Source organism: Caretta caretta, chromosome 8 (genome assembly GCF_965140235.1).
Source record: "Caretta caretta isolate rCarCar2 chromosome 8, rCarCar1.hap1, whole genome shotgun sequence".
NCBI lineage: Eukaryota > Metazoa > Chordata > Testudines > Cheloniidae > Caretta > Caretta caretta.
In genome coordinates, this window is record NC_134213.1 from 58,857,741 (window position 1) to 58,868,317 (window position 10,577).

Here is a 10,577-nt window from a genome sequence, read left to right on the forward strand (position 1 = left end):
GAATGTGGGGGCAGAGCTGGGCACTTGCAACTGATTTGATGGCAATTTCCTGCAATAGCCTTGAAAAGCCTGATTGAATTAAGTGTAAGTATCTTTGGAGTCTATATTGTGACCACCCCCTCTGCCCCAGAAAGTGTTATGAACTTCAAAGGACAACACTGAACAATCAGCCGGAATGGAATTTTGGACAAAACTTGTTAAGTTGTTTGCCTGGGCAATCTCTAGTGGGAGGTAAATGAAAATTCCTACCTCTGGTTATACAAAAGACCAGTCTTTTGAAGCTAAGCCCTGAGGAGGGAATCCTTGTCTACTGATGATCTGTTCCCGGAACCTGAAGATGAAAGGCCCACGCTGTACAAAGGAAATATTAACCTAAGCATGGGTGTGCTAGTTTTGAATTTGTAAAAACAGAAAACAGCTTTGGTGGGGTTTGAAGCCCTTGTAGGAGTGGAGGGTAAACTCTGGTAAGTTTATTAGCATGTGTATACATTCTTTTATTATTTTTAATGTTTTCTGTCTAATGCTTTTGCTTTAAGAATAAATGTGCTGGCTTAGAAAGAGCTGTATTTTAACTTATATCTGTGGGCAATTATACTGTTTATAGCTTCTGAGGAGAAAGCAAGAAGCACAGACTCTAGCCAGTTTAGGCAGTCTGGCTTGTTGGGAATAACACAGTGTAAGCAGGGAACTGGAGCAACCCCATCCATAAGGGAAAGAGAAAGGGATTTCCACCCAATAGAGGTGACAGCTGGGGAGCCAGAAGCCTAAAAGTGGGTTCCTTTGGTAGACCATAGAATACAGGTGTTCAGTTGCCCTGAATCGTGAAAGTGATGGCCATCGTATTATACATATGAAAAATCACTGGAGCTTGTAACACAATATTTCTGGTACTGTATAAAAGAGAAAACAGGGAAGTAACTATGTATAAAATATCTGTCCATTTGGTCATGATTACTTGTCTCTGCTTAGAGGTGCAGCGCAGAACTCACAGGCCAAAGGGACAGGATAAAGTAGCTTTGTAAAGCCTGAATTTTGACTGGTTGCCAAGCACAGAATAAGTGTTTTATTTTCAGGTAATATTGTAACTCTCATGTTTTGCCTTCAGTTAAATGCTAAGAAATTGCTGTTATAACAAAAGTTAGCTAATGCAGGTTAGCTAAACTGAATTAAGAATATACTTTTTTTCTGTGTAGCCATAATGTACAGGTAAATGACAAATGAGATCTGACTTGAGGAGATTTGACAGCTATTGATGTCCTCATATTGGGCTAGATCATCCTCCTGCTGTGTTAAAAGTTGTCGGAGGAAATCTCCACGGGCTTTCCCTCACTGAGGTTCCTCAAGATTATACTCCCAGGGACCAGGTTTACTTCTCTGTGGAAAAAGAGGTGTATCCCACTTGCCCATCCTAGGCTCAATGGGGAGCAGCTGCCTGGAGACCCTGTGTGTCTGTTCCAGCTCTGGAATGTCAGTACCCTCATCTGCATTGCAGCCACACTATTGAGGAATCATCCTGGCTGCACAGTCCGTTGGAATCCTGAAATGGCTTTACAAGAAAGGTAATAAAGCCTGGGTCTATACTACAATTTTCAGGTAAAGTCCACGGAATGAGAGGCAGAACAATGCCTCCTTGCCCCTATCTCAGCCATTCCATCCCCTTCATCCATCATAAAACCATGGAAGGCATGCCTCTGGGACTAGAAACAGCAGGAGACAGTGCTATGGAAGTCTATGAGGGATGTGAGGATTTGGTCCATTGATATTATGCAGCAGAAGTTACCATAAAGATGGGGTGACTGTGATCGACTAGGCCTGAGGTGCAAAGGCAGAACTGTGTAGGGGAGTTCCTAAAATGCCTGCATTTACGGTGCTTGTTTCTAGCTTACAGAAGTCCTTCTAAAAACTTTTAATGAGCATTACATTTTATGAAACTTACAGAGAAGGTCTTCTACATTAGTGAAGCTAGTCTGTTCATTTCATATTCTTTTCTGGTACATTTTTAATAGACCTTTGAATAATAACAACAGCTGTCTGTTCCTACCATCAGCACACATGCACTTTAGTGTATATGGGAACGCTGGAGAATTAATGAGGACAGAAGACAGAAAAATGATTAGATATATTCTAATGGGGCTTAAAACAATTAATTATTCTCAAAAACAAGAAATAATTAAGATTTGGTGCTTGTAAACCTCAAATGAAATAACACATCTGTTTTGATTCTTCCCTCCACCCCCAATTCTCTTATTGTTCTAGAAATTGTGGGAATGAACAGTAGTCTACTAAAGGGAAGAATAGAAACTAAACATACTACACTCATTGTTAATATGAAGAAGAAACATTGCAGGTAATAGTTGTTAACTGGGATTCCAAATTAATTTGTAGAAATCTACATGGGAATATTGTTTATTATTAATTTGTAGAAATCTACATGGGAATACATGGGAAGGATGAACAAGAAATACACATCTGACCAGGGAGATAAGTTTGTCTGATTCCCACACACAAAAAAAACCTTAGTTGTGGGAGCTTAATTTAAGGTTGTTCAAGTGCATTTTCTACCATGAAATCATTTAAAAAAAAATCAAGGAAATTGCTAATTAAAGCAACTTTAACATTCATCCCATCCTCACCTCCGTGTAACATCATGGGCACAGAGGCATGTTAACGGGTGCAGAAGGCTGTAGTAAGAAATCAGAGGGGGGTTGGGTAGGGATGCTAAGGCACAGAAGTTTTCCATGAAGATATGTTAATCTGTTTGACCACCCTTCACACACACACGCGCTCTCTCTCTCTCTCTCTCTCTCTCTGGTGAAAAATACAACAGTTTTGAAAAAGAAACCAAAAAATGGTGTGGAAGTTTACATTCCCCCACCCCCACAAAAATAATAATCTTGTTGTTCATAGAACAGAATCCTAGGACTGGAAGGGACCTCGAGAGGTCATCTAGTCCAGTCCCCTGCTCTCATGGCAGGAATAAGTATTATCTAGACCATCCCTGATAGATGTTTTTTCTGTCCCTGAAACTTTTGGTGAAATTTAAAGTTTGTGACTTTTGAAACTGTTATTTAAGTGGGACCTTACAATAGAATCTGTGGGAAAATTTTAAAAAGGAGTGATTTTTCAATCTTTTAGATTTCTATAGTAGCTGTGTAAAACTATAAAATTTGTCCATCTTTGAGAATAATTTCTGTGACTTCTCTGTTTAATTAAGGAACTTGCTATACTCTTTAAGGCCCTGATACACTAAAACACTTAAGCACATGCTTAGGTTCATCCTTATTCAGCAAAGCACTTAAGACTCAATTCAGCAAGGCATTTAAGCACATAAGAAGTCACAGAGGCACATATGTTCTTTAAGTCAGGCCCATGCTTAAATATCTTGCTGAACTGAAATTCATTATATCTTAAGCATGAGATTCTTTTCTGAGCCCATGCTTAAGTTCTTTGCTGAATCAGGACTAAAGTAGCAAACTCCAGGGAGCTTTAACTATGGAGCAATGCTAACGCATCTCCATAAGAAAGAAGCATCAGGCATTGAATATAATCATGTTTCTGCTAAAATATTTGGTAGCTGAGATCAAGATCAGCAGTTTAATAAGCAGACAGGGCTCTTTGACGAATAGGTCTCAAGTAGCATAGCAGCTGTGTGGTCTCTTAGTTTATGGCTCCACTGGAATGAAAAGCCTGCAGCACCAAGGGTCAGAGCTTGGGTCAGCTGACTCGAACTCACAGGCTAGACTGCCAAGCTAAAAATAGCAGCATAGATGTTCAGACTCAGGCTAGAGTAAGGGTTCTGAGACCCTCCCCACTTTTGAAGTCTGAATCCAGGTTCCAGCCCAAGCCCAAACATCTACACTGCAATTTTATAGCCTTGCTTCCCAAGCCCCAGGAGACCATCAGCTGACCCAGACCATCCATAGCTGTGCCGAGGGTCTTTTACTGCAGTACAGACATACCCTGAGGTGAATGGAGATTAGAAAAAGCATGTCACTCAAAAAACACACAAAGCAACCGTAAGTGCTCATAGGATAAACCAACTAGTCACGGATTAAAGAAGTAGTGCATATCACACTGAAAAAATACTGCCTTGTCTGGAAGCACTGTATAGATCGAAGTCACAACCGTTCATACAGCTCGGCCTCTTGATTTACATGTCCCAGGTAATGCAAAGGAAAGAAATAACGATGTGTTGTGAGCTCAGGAGCAATTCCTGAAGGTAGATAGAATGCTGACATAGCTACACAACTACTTAAATAGCCTCTTGATGTAGAAAATTGCTCTATAATTTTTACTGCGCCACAGCAGCTCCCAAGAAAGCAGGCATGGTGAAGAATATTGGCCCATGAAGCTGTCAATTTACATCGGTTGAGAATCAGCCCATTAAAGAATGTGCTAGAAATAATTAGAAAAAAGCAAAGGTGAGTTGTTCGATAACATTAAGTGGGGCAAGAGGCCCCTGTTTAAAGAAACTATTTATAAACGTGTGAATTTATTTTTTGTTAGTGGTTCCAGAATGGTGAGATGCTGAATCTGACATTGCAAATGAGATTTTTATATTTTTTTAATGAGTGCCTACAATTAGACTGCCAAGAACGTTTGGCCAGTTTTTCAAAAGCGCTGTCTGCCCTCAGCTCCCACTGAATTCTGGAACAAGCTCTGCTCCCAGGTACTCCTGTATTACCCCCAGTAGCTTCATAAAATGCAAATCTGAGCTTGTGTATCTATTTGTCTGTCTACAAGCCTGTCCTCTGGTGACAGGGGGGAAGGGGATATTTCTGTTCCTACTGCATAGCTCAGACTTCCATTTCTTTTAAACTAATAATAATTAATAAACTGAATCGCCCTGGGGAGTTGGGATTTAAAAAAAAAGGGTCGGGGAAAATTTCACAAACTAAAAATTGTTCTCTGAACCCTCCAGGCCCCAAAATACTTTTGATAATTGAAATATTTCAAATTCCATGCAGGGACCTATGCCTAATATTAACTTACATATTCAAATATTTCCCCCTTTTTTGCCATAGGGGGTTATGGGAGGGCAGGTATTCTAATCTTGCATTAGACCTTTTTCTTGAGAGGTCATCCTACATTTTATAAACAGTCCTCAGTGTATTAAAATAAGTGCTACCATACATTGCAATATTTATGCTTCCTTGACCACTGGTGAATGGTGTGTCTGAGTTATATTTAATTCCCTTTGGTTGGTATATCCAGGATTGATATATTAAAATGATTGTGTTTTCATTTTGAAATCTTTGAGAAGTCTCAAACACAGTTGAAATGATATCTATGCCTTTATGATGAGTGGTTGCACATTTTGGATATAAAGAATAGGAACTCTTGACTTTTCATATGATCATTTTATTACATTATGATATAGCAGCAGATTATATTGCTTTTATGATGGCCCAAATTGAAAAATAGGTATAATTTAATAAAGATTCTATGGAATCATTCTTTATTTTGTGGGGCTTGCTTTCAGCTTCTCTCTGAAGCCAAACCATAACATACTCCACTTTGGGGGGGGGGGGGGGGAAGAAAGGAAATCATTACTGAATAATTATGCCAACTGGTGCAGGAAATAAGCAATTAGAACTTGCACATAGAAAAATCAATGATCCCAGTCAATGTCCTACAGCACTTAATAACTAAAAGATAAGAGTGTAGACATATGGTACTAATATGTGGCCTCCAAAACTAAAAGATTTAATGGAACAGTAAGATAGAGAGGCTATTTGCTTTAGTAGCATACAAAACAAGACAATAATAACAATAATAATAAAGCTATAGACATGATAGGTAGATAATATACATGGAATTATTGTCACTTTCCAAGTGATTTTTCAGTGTAGAATTTTCATAAAATAGAACTTTATGTTGCAGGATGAAAGATGATACTGATCATATGGTCATGTACTAGTCCTTTCCTGCGTCAAACTTTAAAATGGACGAAGAGAGAAAACAGAAGCATAAAGAAGCATTCCTTCTACAAGAGCTCAGCAAAATGTTTGTATTAAATTAAATGTGCTTGCTTATTGATTGGGTGTATGTTTTTTGTTTTATTTATTTTGGAGTGTTTCTGGGGGGATATCTTGGTTATGCATTTTTCATAAAAATAATTAAAAATAATAATAGAGTAATAACTGACTTTGGATTAGTCACACACTTAAGTTCCTCACTGAATCAGGGCCTCTATTGCTGTTCTTGTTTCTTAGTGTAACTTATCTTTCTCCCATTGCTCCACCAGCAATATCAGCCTCATAGCTTTCTCCTTCATTTCCTTCTCCCACTCTAGCCTTCATACTATCTTTTATTCCATTCCTTCTTCCTGAATTTTCTCCATCTCAGTTTATTCAGTTCCACCCTCTCTTCATTTAAACCTGTCACTGAAATTCACCTCACCCACAAGGCCCAAGAAATGGCAACCCATGTCAATATGACGCTATCACCACTACTGTCTGTGTGGATGGTTGTAGGTGTATATATTTAAAGTTCTAAGTTCTTAGTCATCGGGTCTCTCTCAGAGAGTTCTTAACTGATCTTTGTGTTGCAAATTGTAAGTTCCTTGGGAAAGAGCCTGTGTCTTTATTTTTGTTTTGTGCAGCATTACTAAGTATACTAGTGCTGGCAATTTAGAAATAAATAATAGATTCATAGATTCCAGTGCCAGAAGGAACCATTGTGATCATCTAGTCCGACTTCCTGTATAACAAAGGCCATAGAACTTGCCCCAAATTATAATAATTAGTTATAATAACTGGTGATACGCTGCACTTGGAAAATAGCCTTGTGTTGCAGAAAGAATTTTCTAGTAAATGAGTATGATACAAAATATTTAGGTTTCCGGGGCTCAGCTTCTTAATGTCTGACCTAAGTGTCCCAAGCACAAGACACAAGAGAGAAGGAAGGTAAACTGTCTTCATGCCACCTTTGTGGCGCCTTGATTCTGGGGTTAAGTGGGAGGGCATTTTGCCCCTGGAATAATTTAGAGCAGACTCAGGTCTTCCCTATCCCACCTCAGTTGCCTGAGGCCCTCTGGTGAATCAAGGAAGCCAGGAACAGCCAGAGTGCAGAGGCTTTCCAGCCATGCCTCCCTTTTGCTAGCCACACTCTTCACAACAGGGTCTGTAGAGACAGGGTGAATGTGTACAGGAATCTGATTAAGCTGTCTTCCTTATCATGGGGCCTATTCTGGCCTCCTAAACTCAGAAAATGAACTTTGCATTATTTAGGCAACAGTCTAAATTTTCCTTATAACTGTACACCCCTAATACAAAATTACACACCTTTACCCTAATCTGAACATGGGAACAAAATAATAAGCCATCAACTTTTTAATGCTCCTGGTGTAGATATCCAAAACAAAATGATAATCCCTTGAGATGTAATTTAATTGCACCAATGTGGCTTATGGGATTCTGTTTTGGTTGTTGTATTCATTAAATAAATTTATAGAATATTAAAACTTTTTCAGTAATAGTAATGCAATAGTACAGCTGAGTCACTAAACACATAAATAACCATGCTTTGTCACATGCACAAAATATATCCTGACTTAAATATACAAAATGTACACAAAATATTCATGTTGTATAAAGGAGACAGTTCTTGATGGAACTTTAGTAACCACTGTCATAATGATACTCATGTTAGTATATAATTCAAGCTTGTAGTAATAATTTGCATCCATCGATTTTTATTCATTCTATAGAATAGCAAAATGTTGTACAAAACCAAGTTGTGGGGTCTGATTTATTAATTAGTATTACAAGTTTAATTACATTTAGTGATAGCATATACCTTTAATGGAAAAAACCAGAAAGTAGGAGGGGAGAGCATTTTAGGTATTATCCATAATTTCCCCAGAATTTTGATACAATTGAATAGACCGGTTTATCCACCATCTGTATAATGATAAACTGCCATAGTGACTAAACTTTGCTTGAATGCTTTAAATCCTCTGCTAGACTTTTAATGAAATCACTAAATTAGATTGAACTGTAGAAAGGATGAATAAAATAAGGGACCAATCCTGTACTCATTGAAGCCAATGAGAATATTGTGGTGGATATCAAGGGTCCAAAATCAGGTTCCAGATCACTGGCTAGAGCTGTGGGAGAAGACAGAGAAAATGCAATGTTATCTCTTATTTTTAGAATTGCAGTGAAATCCTAAAGAGACCTTTGTTTTCCATCTGCTGCTCTTCACCATATTTTTGTACCCTGATTAGAAATAAAAACAACTGTCAGCTTTCCCCCAGGGTCTGAACTCTACTCAGTGCAGATGAGTGTGTGGGGAAGGGGAGGACATCAGGAAGCCAGATATGGCTTCCTTATTCCTGGGGTGGCCTTTGCTATTGCCAACCTTGGTATAAATTAAAGCAACCTAGAATCTGAAGGGCCTGAGCCAGTGGAGGACCCATAAAGTATAGCTCAGCTCTTCACACTTCCTCCTCCAGCATTTCTCCTAGGATAGATTGGGAGGTGATGGCAGCTGGTGCATGATCCTATTTTACAGTAATGGAAAGTCTTCCTCTGCCAAGGGAATTCTTCAGTGTCCATTTGCAGAGAGAATTTGTCCCCTTTATATCAACTGAGCAGCTCAAAGGGGATAGGTCATATGGGAGAATCCGTCCCAATGACTAAACAAGGCTAGGTGGTGTCAGAAAGGTTAATTAATGAAAATATGTAGATCTGAGCAACAATTCATTGTAAACATGGAATTTCATGGCTTCAGTAGATTTAGTTTGCAGTTATACTGGGTAAATGAAAGCAGAATTTGGCATGGGGAGCACATTTTACCTGTTTCTGTTACAGTTTCTGATCACAAAGTGATAGCTACATTTTCCTCTACAGAAACTGTTGCTGAAATACTACTTGAGAACATTTGCTGTATTTCTATAGAAGTAGTAAAAGGATACTGAAGTAAAATACCACCTCCCTCTCAAACACACACAATCCACTTGCATGCCATTTTTTCTTTCTTAATAAATAATTCCAATTAATTTATATTCTTTTCAACAATTTTTGGAAAGGAAAACAGAAAAGTAAATGCTTAATAGAACAAAAATGATCTTCAAATGGCAATTTGTTAGTTGTAGACTTTTAACATCCATTGTAATTACAATGAATACTAGTGAGGATGTATCTTTAAAATGTGCTCTGTCTCAGAATGGAGACATACGATAGTTTATTATATGTTGTGGTAGTTGCTATAATAATCATGCCTTTACACAGAAAAGCTGATCACTGCTCTTTTGCTGCATACGCAGATAAATTTTGCTTTCAAACTGTGTGGAGTATAAAGACAAATTCTGCCTTCATTTACAATTGTGCAACTTCAGTGATTTAATGCAATGGAATTACATCCATGTAATTTGAGATTTGGGTCAGAGAGCATGAATTAAATTTTCACCATTCTGGTAAATGTTTCTGTTTCTCTTGCCTCCAAATTCAGAAACTCATTCCACAGCAGTACCTGATAAAATAAGACCAGTTGTTAGCGTATATTCATGGTCTCATTTTACATGAGCATGAATCTGGAGTAACTTCAGGAATGCACAGCAGGGAATGGCTCAGGACAACTGACTCAGGTTTACAGGCTCAGGCTGCAGTGTTGTAAAATTGCTCTGTAGACGTCCATGCTTGGGCTGCAGCCTGGGCTCTGGGACCCTGAGAGGAGTCAGGATTCCAGAGCCTGTGCTCCAGTCGAAACCCAAACATCTACACAGCAATTTAAGATTCTCGTAGCTTGATCCCCAGGAGTCTGAGACTGCTGAGTCGGGCTAGCCATGGCTATGCTGAGGGTCATTTATTGCAATGTATATGTACTCTATGAGGGCTAATTTTGAATTTACACAGGTTTGTACCAGATAACTTCATGGACACTACTGGATTTTTTGTGGATTTATATCATTGCAAATGATATTAGACAGACTCTTTGGGACAAATTCAGTACTTACTTTCACACCCCGATGCAATAGTTTTGAAGCCAATGGTACTACATGGGGGGAAGAAGGAGGCAGAATTTGAACTCTTGAATTCAATTTCCCTTCCCATTGCAGAGCAGTAAAAGCGTATAATGTATTCCTCATGAACACACTGATTTATATACAGTAAAAATAGTGGCCTGTCTTTGAACTATATTATCAGCTACAAAATCTGACACACTCCCTGTGTCCACCTCTGTTAACAAAAATAATAGAAAAAAGCCAGCCTTTCCCTACTCTGCCATGCTGAATGACATTAGTTTTATATCATCTTCATTTGACTGCTTCAGTGATAGACTAAATCAGAGCATTCAGTGATTATTGGCACCAACTGTTTCTTTCTCCGTCATAGTCATCTAAGACACTAAAATGAACCCACCCAGAAGAGGAGAGCAAAAGATGCTGTAAAGGAGCTTAAAGGTGAATGATAGTAAATTTTCTGTCTTATGGGGTCTTGTTCACTAAACAGAAAGTTCATGGAAGTTCACATCACCACAAAGAATAGGGTGACAAGTATCTGTGACTTACAATCCAAAGGACAGAGAAAACGTACCAAATCATTATCTTCCGGCAGGTATCTCACTGTGAA

At 38.6% G+C, this 10,577-nt stretch overlaps 1 long non-coding RNA gene across 1 annotated transcript; it reads left to right on the plus strand.

The window, feature by feature from the left end:
• Window positions 1–310: 310 nt before the first annotated feature.
• LOC125641007 (uncharacterized) lies at window positions 311–6,000 on the plus strand. The gene is made up of 3 exons (XR_012669789.1): window positions 311–464; window positions 1,194–1,559; window positions 5,884–6,000. It is a non-coding gene; the product is annotated as an uncharacterized LOC125641007 (long non-coding RNA).
• Window positions 6,001–10,577: the final 4,577 nt, after the last annotated feature.